Below are 10,133 nucleotides of genomic sequence, written 5' to 3'. Positions count from 1 at the left end.
AAAGTAAAGATTTCTTTCTTTTTTTTTTTTTTAATTCTGGTAGGAAAAAAAGTCTCTAGCTCTTGAGGTCGCGAGTCTGTTCTGAGCCGCATAGGGTTCCTCCGTTCCGAAAACCCTGACTCATTTAAAACACTATTTGAGGTGATTCCACTGGGATGTAGGGAGTTTCACGTGCTTGATGAGCCACTTCAAAGGTACTGAGAAAGGAGAGGCTATTCTAGGTGGTGTGCAAATGGATGCCATTCCACTAATGTGACACCAGACATGACTCAGAGTGGATGAGAGATGATCAAAGCTGTGCTAATGATAGGAACTGTAACAGTATCCAGTGCCCTCTGTATAACTTTGACTATTTCCAAATCAGTATTCACTGAGAAAAGGGGAAAAGTGGGATTGGGAAACAGGTATCATTACTTCAAGATTTGCTCCTGAATAAATCTGTTTAAAAATTTCATCTCAGACTTTTCTTGTGTCTCTGGAGAAACTTTAGATTTGAGAGCTGGAAGTAAAGATATCTCACTATATCCTAGCCTCTTTGTCTCTCTCTCTCTCTCTCTCTTTTTAAGATAAGAAAACCGGTTCATAGAAGTCAAATGATTTGCCCGAATAGTGGAATAGCCAGGACTAAAATCCAATTATCAAAGACTTCTGGTATTCTTGAATTTAAGAATCAATGGCTTCAGTATGGAGGTTCCTTAAAAGTCTAAAAACAGAGTTGCATATAATCCAGCAATCCCACTCTTGGGCATACATCTGGAAAGACAAAAGCTCTAATTTGGAAAGATACATGAATCCCAACTTCACAGCAGCACTATTTATAATAGCCAACACAGGGAAATAGCTTACGTGTCCATCCACAGGAATGGTTAAAGAAGACGTATATATGCACAATGCAACGTTTTCCTCTGGATCAGCCTGCCTCCCGTTCTTGGAGGTGTACTTTTCCTTTTCTAAATAAATCTTTTAAATCTTTCACTACACAGCACACTGTCTCCTGACTGTAAACTTAACTTTCAGGGGTCTTTACCTTTTGGAGTAACATACATACTATTATTATCCCCATTTCGCAGGATGGCTGATAAAAATTACTTAGCCCCTACATCCCTGTCCCCAGTATTGAAAATCACTCTCCTTCCCCATCTCCCCACTGATCTCTTAAATAATTGTACTTACCAGCTGTCCTCCTGCTCAGGCTCGTGGATCAGCCTCTTAGTTGGGATGTTTTCTCCCCTTTCCTCAAACTTACTTGGTTTCTTCCACCTCATCTTTCTGCTCTCAAAAGAGGTTCTAGGACCTGCCCCAGATCTGGATCAGATCCTTTGTTATATGTACTGGTTTCCTATTGTTGGTATAACTGAAGGAGAAATAATAAAATGGCCATGCTTAGGCTAACTAATTCCTGGCCTCATATTTGCCATTTGCTTTCAAAACGGTCAGCAAATCTAACTGACCTGACACTGCCCCCAGCCCCAGGCCCATTGTTGCAATTGGAGTTAGAGTTAGTAATTTTCCTGTTTGCTTTACCTCACGCTGCCAACCGAAATTTACAATCCTGTTTGGATTCTGAGTCATTCCCCTAGGAAGGGAGTCACCGGATGACAACCTCAGGAGAATGACCAGACCCTCTGAAGTCCCTCCCGGCACATAATAAGTTTGCTCAGATAAAGAAGGTCGTGGGCTGATGACCCTCCAGACCACCGGATGGTCCCATGATGCCAGACAGACTCACCAAGATTTAGGAAGAAGCTTCACCAGCGACCCTTGCTGATTGATATCCCGTCTTACTCCCCAGTTTGTTCACTATATAATCACTGAGCCCCAACCCTAAGACGGGTTCACAGTTTTGAAGGCACTAGCCCGCTGTGAGTCCCCTTTGCCTGGCAAAGTAATAAAGCTGCCTCTTTTCTTCTAAACTCTAAGACCCTGCCTCTCTGTTACTTGGCTTGTCAGGGACAGGAGCCGATCTTTCGGCAACATAACCAAGCTCCACAAATAGCATGACTTTACACGAAACAACACAAATTTATCATCTTACAGTCCTGGAGGTCAGAAGTCCTAAAACCAATGTGTTGGTATGGCTGTGTTCCTTCTGCAGGCTCTCGGGGAGAATCCAATTCTCCCGTTGTCTTTTTCGGCTTCTAGAGGCTGCCTGCATTCCTTGGCTCACAATTCCTTCCTCCATTCTCAGGGCCAGCAATGTGTCCTCCTCAAATATCTCTCTTCTCCCATCCTTCTCCACTCCCCACCTTTCTACAAATCTCCTTCTCTTGCTCTGACCCCTCTGGCCTCCCTCTTTTAAGGACCATTGTGATTACATTGGCCCCTCCTGGACATTTCGGGATACCCTCATCATGTCAAGATCCTTAACTTAATGACAACTTCAAAGTCCCTTTAGCCACGCAAGGTGACATAGTTCCAGGATTCAGGGATTAAGACATGGACAACTTGGGGGGGTGCATTATTTTATCTACCCCAATATACATTCTCGCGTTTCCTAGAATTGTTCAGTGCTTGACACATGGTAAGGTCTCAAAAACTATCTGTCCACCAAATCAATGAATGAACAAGTCAGCCTTGACATTTAGCTGCCCCATGCTGTTCTTAATCAGCATGAATGAAAATAGAATCTTCAGAACAAGGAACATAAACATGCTAGCCTGATTCACTGCTTGACTGATCCAAAACACCTGGAATACTGTTCTTGGTTCTGAGTACCACACTTCAAGAGTGAAAGAGGCAAACAGGGTCATCTTTAAAGGAAGGCAACAGGATGGTGAAGAATGGAAAACAGTGTTATGTGAAACTCAGTGCCTTTATAAAACGTTTAATCAGTAGAGTTGAGGAAGTGTGTGAACAAAGAAAAACTCATCATCAAGACTGGCACCCCCAGTGTGTGTGTGTGTGTGTGTGTTGAAATGCATCATCTTTTTTAGCAACAGTTTGCCCCAAAAGGAATTTTCACAGGTAAGCTATTCTTTAGAGAGTTAATTTTAGTTGTCGTGAGAAACATACATAAAATTATTCTGAAATGATGATGGCTTCAATTGTGTTCTGGCACAAACTGGGTATTCACATCTCATTAATTAACCAGAGGTTTTTTTGCTTTTTGGTAGGAAATAATAGTTACTACAAACTCTACTCCTTGAAATTCTCACCAATGAAAGGAATCAAATATTTTAAAATATGAACTAGTTTCTAGAGAAGGTGATCCCCTTTTAATATGAGAAGGTGATCCCCTCCTGCTCAAGTGCTGGGTGCAACAATGTCCAAAGTGTTTTCCTTTGCCTCAATTAAGATGCCCAGAGATTTTGTGAGAATCTTTGCACCCTGGTGTCAGATTTAAAGCCCAGAAGTACCGGTGTCTCTTCTGTATCAGAATGATGATAAAAATTACAATGCCTCTGCCACTATTTTCATATTTTATACCATCATTTGAATATTTAATCCTTTATGTTGTATTTCTTCATTCATGCATTCATCTTTTATTCAACAAATGTTGATAGAGTGCCTATGATATGCCAGAATTTGTTCCAGGAACAGAAAGTACACTGGTGAGTAAAACAAATAAAAATCCCAGGTCTCACAGGGCACATTCTGGTAGGGAGCGGCATGAAAAATAAACAGCATAACAAAACCAAGACAGCGTATGGTAGATGGTGGTAAGTGCTCCAAAGAAAAATAAAGCTGGGAAGTGAAGTAGGAATTCTGTAGGAGTAGGGGATGGGGGAGAGGGTTGCAGTTTTAAATAGGGTGGGAGGAGAAGGTGATACTTATGGGAAGAACTAAAGAAGGAGCCAATAAAATGGATGTCTGGTTTCTGAGCAGAAGAGTAGCCAGTGCAAAGCCTCTGCAGTGAGAGGGTGCCTAGTGGATTCTAGCCAGAGTGGGAAGACCAGGGTGGCTGGAGCAGAGTAGAAACCAGGGAGGATGGTAGGATGTGTGGACTGGGAGGTACTAGTGAAGTGAGCGTTGGGTTGGCAGTACTTCTTTTGGGGCTTGAAGACATTTGTGAAGACCTTGGCTTTTTATTGGGTTAAGGTGAGACGTCAATGGAAGGCTTTGACCCAGAGTCACTCTGCTGAGTAGGGAGACAGCAGCAAGGTCAAGGTGAGCGCAAGGAAGTCAGTTAGAAGTCTACTGCTGTGTTGAGCTGAGAGCTGAGAGCTGAGAGTAGCTTGGAGCAGGGTGTTAGCAGGTTGATGGTGGCAAGTGGTCAGGCTTTTGTAGCAGTGAGAGCACATGGGGCGTGCTGATGGATTGGATGTGGGGTGAGAGAAAGTGAGGTGTCAAGGATGACTCCAAGAATTTGGGACTGAGCGAAAGGAAAGCTAGAGTTATCATTAAGTGAGAGGGGAAGGAGCAGGACTGGAGACAATTTGTATGTTCCTCGATTAGGTACCAAATCTCACATGACTGCACTCAGGTGTAATGACGTTCTGGAGGTAAAGGAAAGTGTTAAGAGTCAACTTTGGGACGGTTATGCAGTAAGGGTGACATTGAGGTAGAGGGTGGGCTACACTTCATTTGCTATCCATTACGTGGTTGGTGTAGAAAACACTTTACAGTCCAATCTGATAACTTTGACTTCTTTCTGATCGGAGATGGACAGAGATATTAGAAAACATGGTAAGGAGCGATACAGGCAAAACTCAGTCACAGGCATTATATATCTTCATCGTGAATTAGGGCAATAAAAAGTTTTCTTTTGCCAAATTGTTGCTTTTCATAATGGCGACTATTCTGCTCATTATTGGATTGAGTCTAATGTACAAGGACTATTCGGTTCTAAGAAACAAACAAAAAAACCTGCTGATTTGAAGAATGTGTACATGTTTGTTGAGCTGCTCAGTAAATAACTATTTGATGATGATTCTGCAGTATGTTTAAAGGGTAATTCTTCTTCTGTTGCTTTAGAGAGTTCATTTGGCATCCTAAAAATGGATGTAATTTCAAGGGGTGACCAAAATGTATCAATTAGCCTGACATCTAGGTCTTTTTAACAGACCTATAAATTTCCAATTTCCTTTGCCATCTTAACCATGGTAAATCATCCTGAACAAGATCATTCTTTTGAACAACAGCCTCCTTATTAGCTGAGATCAACTGAGATTAGAAAATGAAAAATACACTAGACACTGAGAACTCTTTATGAAACCACATTTGTAGGATGACTATTGAATGAAGATTAATGTGTTATTTTCAGCTTCTACATCATTGATTTAAACATTTTTCTCTATATCCCACTGCTGGATTAAACACTAATTTATATGTGGATGGTTTCCTTGCTTGCAAGTATTATCTTTTCCCTATTGAGATTATGTATTAATGGAAGGGAAAGATTTTTAATTCAAACGTAGCTTGCATTGCATACCTCGTGTGGTTTTGAAAGTGCTACACATTAAATTGGGTAAAAGATTGTTCCACTGCTTTATAAATTAATGATTAAATCCTTTGTTTTAACTTCTGATTGATTTTCATTTGCTCTTTGGATAAAATACAAGATCCATAGCACATTGTGTGGCCCTGTGTGATCTGAACTCTGCCTACTTTTAAAGACAGTCTCACAATACTCTCCTCGTCTCTGTCCAGATGCCAGATACCCTGATTTTCTTTGAAACCCTAACATTTCAGAGTCAAGATTTTTGCACGTATTGTCTAAAATTTTAATTCTCTAACACCACCTGCCTTATTTATTCCCTATAACACATAGAGTACATTACTTTCTTTTTTCTCTTTTTTTAGCACTTTCAAGATTTATTCAACTATAAGTCACTATGCTGTACATTATATCCCCATGACTTATTTATTTTATAACTGGAAGTTTGTACATTTTGACGCCCTTCACCCATTTGGTGTACCCCCCCACACCCTCCTCTGGCAGCCACCAATCTGTTCTCTGTGACTATGAGCTTGGGGTTTTTGTTTGTTTGTTTCATTTTGTTACATTTTTTTTTTGCTTTTACTATTTTTTAAATTGAGGCATAGTCAGTCTACAATGTGTCAATTTCTGATGTACAGCACAATGTCTTAGTTATACATATACATACATATATTCATTTTCATATTCTTTTTCATTGTAGGTTACTATAAGATACTGATTATAGTTCCCTGTGCTGTTTTGTTTTTAGATTTCACATACGAGTTAGATCATATGGTATTCATCTTTCTCCATCTGACTTACTTCACTTAGCAGAATGCTCTCTAGTTCCATACATGTTGCTGCAAATGGCAAGAATTCATTCTTTTTTATGGCTGAATAATATTCCATTGTACATATAGTCCACTTTTTTTAAAATACATTCTTCCATTGATGGACACTTAGACTGTTTTCATATCTTGGCTATTGTAAATAATGCTGCATTGAACATGTGGATGCATATATGTTTTGAGTTAGTGTTTTGTTTTCTTCAGATAAATACCCAGAAGTGGAATTGCTGGATCATATGGTAGTTCTACTTTCAAGTTTTTGAGTAACCTCCATAATGTTGTCCATAGTGACTGCACCAATTTATATTCCCATCAACAAATGTAGGAAGGTTCTCTTTTCTCCACATCCTTGCCATCTCTTGTTATTTCTTGTCTTTTTGATAATAGCCACTCTATCAGGTGTGAGGTGATAGCCCCCTGTGCCCCCAATTTGTATTTCCCCAACAATCAGTCACTTCAAGCACCCTTCCGTGCACCTGCTGGCCATCTGCATGTACTTCTCAGAAAAATATCTATTCAGATCCTTTGCCCATTCGCAAATTGAATTGTTTGGGGCTTGTTTGCTATCGAATTAAATGAGTTCTTTATATATTTTGCATATTAACTATTTATCAGATTCATGATTTGCAAATATTTTCTTCCATTCCATAGATTGCCTTTTCATTTTGTTTCTGGTTTTCTTTGCTGTGCAGAAACTTTTTAGTTTGAGTTTGTTTTTGCTTTTGTTGCCTTTGCGTTTGGTGTCAAGTCCAAAAATCACTGCCAAGACTGATATTAAGAAGCTTGTTCCCAAGGTTTTCTTTTTTTTTCAATACTTTTTAAATTTATGTATTTATTTAACAATATCATTTTTTAAATTGAAGTATAGTTGATATATAATATTATATGATAGAGGTATAAAATATAGTAATTCACAATTTTGAAAGGTTATATTCCATTTATAGTTCTTATAAAACATTGGCTACATTCCCCATGTTGTACATCCTTATAGCTTGTTTTATATCTGGTAGTTTGTACCTCTTAATCCTCCACCTCCATCTTGCCCCTCCCCTTTCCCTCTCCCCACTGGTAACCACCAGTTCCTTCTTTACATCTGTGAGTCTGTTTCTTAGTACATTACTTTCTTAACGAATTGTCTGCCTTTCCCTAACTAGAAAGTGAGCTCCAAAAATGCACAGATTTTACCTTTTCTTCTCTCACTGCTGAATCTCCAGTACCTAGAACTGTGTTGGGTATACAGTATGTACTCAGAAAAAAATGATAACAAATGGATAAATGGATAAATGAACATTCCTCATCCTGGAATACCAATTTCCCTTCTTTATGCCTAGGTAACCTCTATTCATCATTCAAATTCCAGCTTAAATGTCAATTTTTCAAGTCACCTTTTTTTGATCCCTAAGAGAATATCAGCTTTCTCTATAATTTGTCCTTACAGTTCTCTGTACTTCAGAATGTGAAGTTTTCCATAGCACTTATTAGAACTTTAACTTATAAAGTCCACTAATTGTGAGATAATTTGCTTAACTCCTGTCTTCTCTGCTAAACTGTAAATTGTCCCTATCTTGTTCTTTTTTTTTTTCTTTTTCTCAGTTTTTTTTTTTTGGTCGGGGGGAGGAGGGAGGTAATTGGGTTTATTTTACTTATTCATTTTTAATGGAGGTACTGGGGATTGAACCCAGGCCCTCCTGTATGCTAAGCACATGCTCTACCACTTGAGCTATACCCTCCCTCTCTAACTTGTTCTTAATCATCTCCCCAGCACCTCACATGATGCCTGGAACATCAAGATGCTCCATCTGTTGAATGGAAACATGGATAGATGGATGATTAAGCAACTCCTCATTATAATTTTCAGTCCCTCTGTTCCGCTCGTTCAATGTTCTCTCAACAAAAAATAGTGATTAGTGAACCAGGATGGAACGTTTTTTTTCTAACCTGGAGAAGTTCTTATGCAAACATACTCCTCCATGAATTCACTAATGCTTGTAGCCTCGCTTAAAGTTGATGCCTCATACCAGCCTCTTCACCCCCACGTTATTTAATCAAGTAAATACTTAATGAATTTCTCCTCTGGACCAAACCACACAGAGGGAAAGGTCATGTAAATAGTGTCAAGACCAGAAGCTTTAAACCAGAAGCTTTCTTACACTTGACTGCCTGTGTGAGCTTGGCCAAGTTACCTGTTGAACATTGGATTCCTCATCTGTCAAAGAGAAACAGCAATGCTTATTTCGTGTGGTTTATGTAGGGATTCTTAATAATGCATGTAGTATGCTTGCACATAGTAGGTGCTCGAAAGATGGTAGTAGTTACTAGTATCACTAGAAAGTAAGTTCCTAGAAGGCAGGCTATACTTGCATTCCCAGTGCCTTATGTATAAAATACTCTCAGTAAAGGTTGGTTAAACTTCCCAGCAATGGGAACCAGCCAGAATATGTGCTACTTTTCAACTTTTAAGGAGCTTAAAATCTACGCGAGAAACTACGTTCCAAAACAGATTCATGAAATATTTAGATAATGAAGAAATGTAATACCTTTATAGTGTATAATGCATACAATATCAGAACAAAATATGTATTATTGCTTAAAAGCACTTAAGTGCTTTTAATGGCCAGACAGGAAATGGTAAGAAGCCGCTGGCTGTAGTTATTGGTAAATGATTAATTCACATGTTTCTGTGTGTAAGATATAGACCGGTGAGCCTCCTATAAAAATATTCCATTTCTTTGTCAAAATTCGATGCCGGCTCTACCAATGTTGGAGAAAACGGATCAACCGGCTGCTTCTGTGTTAGTGTGATGGCAGACAAAACTGGATTATTGATCTTGAGTATCAAGGTGTACTTGTCATAGAGCTTTTTCCCCCTTTAACAACCAGTGGTTAGCTAACGATCACAAATAGGCTCTGATGACGTTGGGTACTGTTGCTCAAATAGAGCTGTATTATGGGTAGGACCTACTAGCCTGGAAAACGAGAACGCAGACTCCATTCCATATTCCACTTCTTTGCAGCATGCCCTGCACAGGCTTTCGGTTGAATTGCGTCTTCCGTATTCACTGCCTACTGCTGTCCTTTCATCTTACCAAACTCTTTGCTTGCAGCTCTGACAGATGGGGCTGAAATAGTGAGCGTGGACAAACTAGTATTTCTTTTCTCTAGGACGTTGTGTCCTTTTTGTGACTTAGGTGCCTCTGTAAAGGCATTTGACATGGATCCAAACACAAGGACAGCCCATTATAGGCTTTTGATGCACTAACCATCACACTGAAAGGTTCAGAGACTAATTACAGAAGTGGATGCAGCTACCAAACACACTCAGAAGTCCGCACGTTAGGAAGAGATGATCACCATCCTTCCGCACTTTCAAGCCATGTAAGGATGATCCAGACTCCACCCCTGCCAACTGGCAACCAGGCGCACATCCACCTGCCCGGATTCTACATCCCAGTCAGACCAGCTGCTCTGACAATAAGGCACGTGCCCACACCTGCATCCCAGTGGCAGACAAATGTCCTGGAAGCCGGTGCCCCGCACACTCCTACCCACACGATGTACACACACCCAGACGAACCTATCTGAATATTCTAATTCGCCAGGACAGAGACCCGACACTGCTCAAGCACACTCACAAATAAACACACACAAAACACACCCGTGGAATTAATCAACTTGCTTATCCAGGTCGGCAAAGCGCACCGATACCCAGGCTTTCAGGCCCCGCAAAGACCCCTGGAAGAGTGGCTTGCTTTTCTCCGAGCCGTGCACAAACCGGTCCTTGGCCCCCGGCTGCAGTCCGGTGGGCTTTTCAACTCTCGCCTGCGCCCGAACTCCCGGGGGGCCGGGTGGCGCCGGCCGGCCGCGTCCGCTCGGTGCCTCCCCGCCCAGCCGCGCCGCGGGGCGGGGCCCAGCCGGCCGCCAGGAAA

The sequence above is a fragment of the Vicugna pacos genome, chromosome 29 (genome assembly GCF_048564905.1).
Source record: "Vicugna pacos chromosome 29, VicPac4, whole genome shotgun sequence".
Taxonomy (NCBI): Eukaryota; Metazoa; Chordata; class Mammalia; order Artiodactyla; family Camelidae; genus Vicugna; species Vicugna pacos.
The sequence above is the reverse complement of the archived record's forward strand: the minus strand, read 5'-3'. Positions refer to the sequence as shown.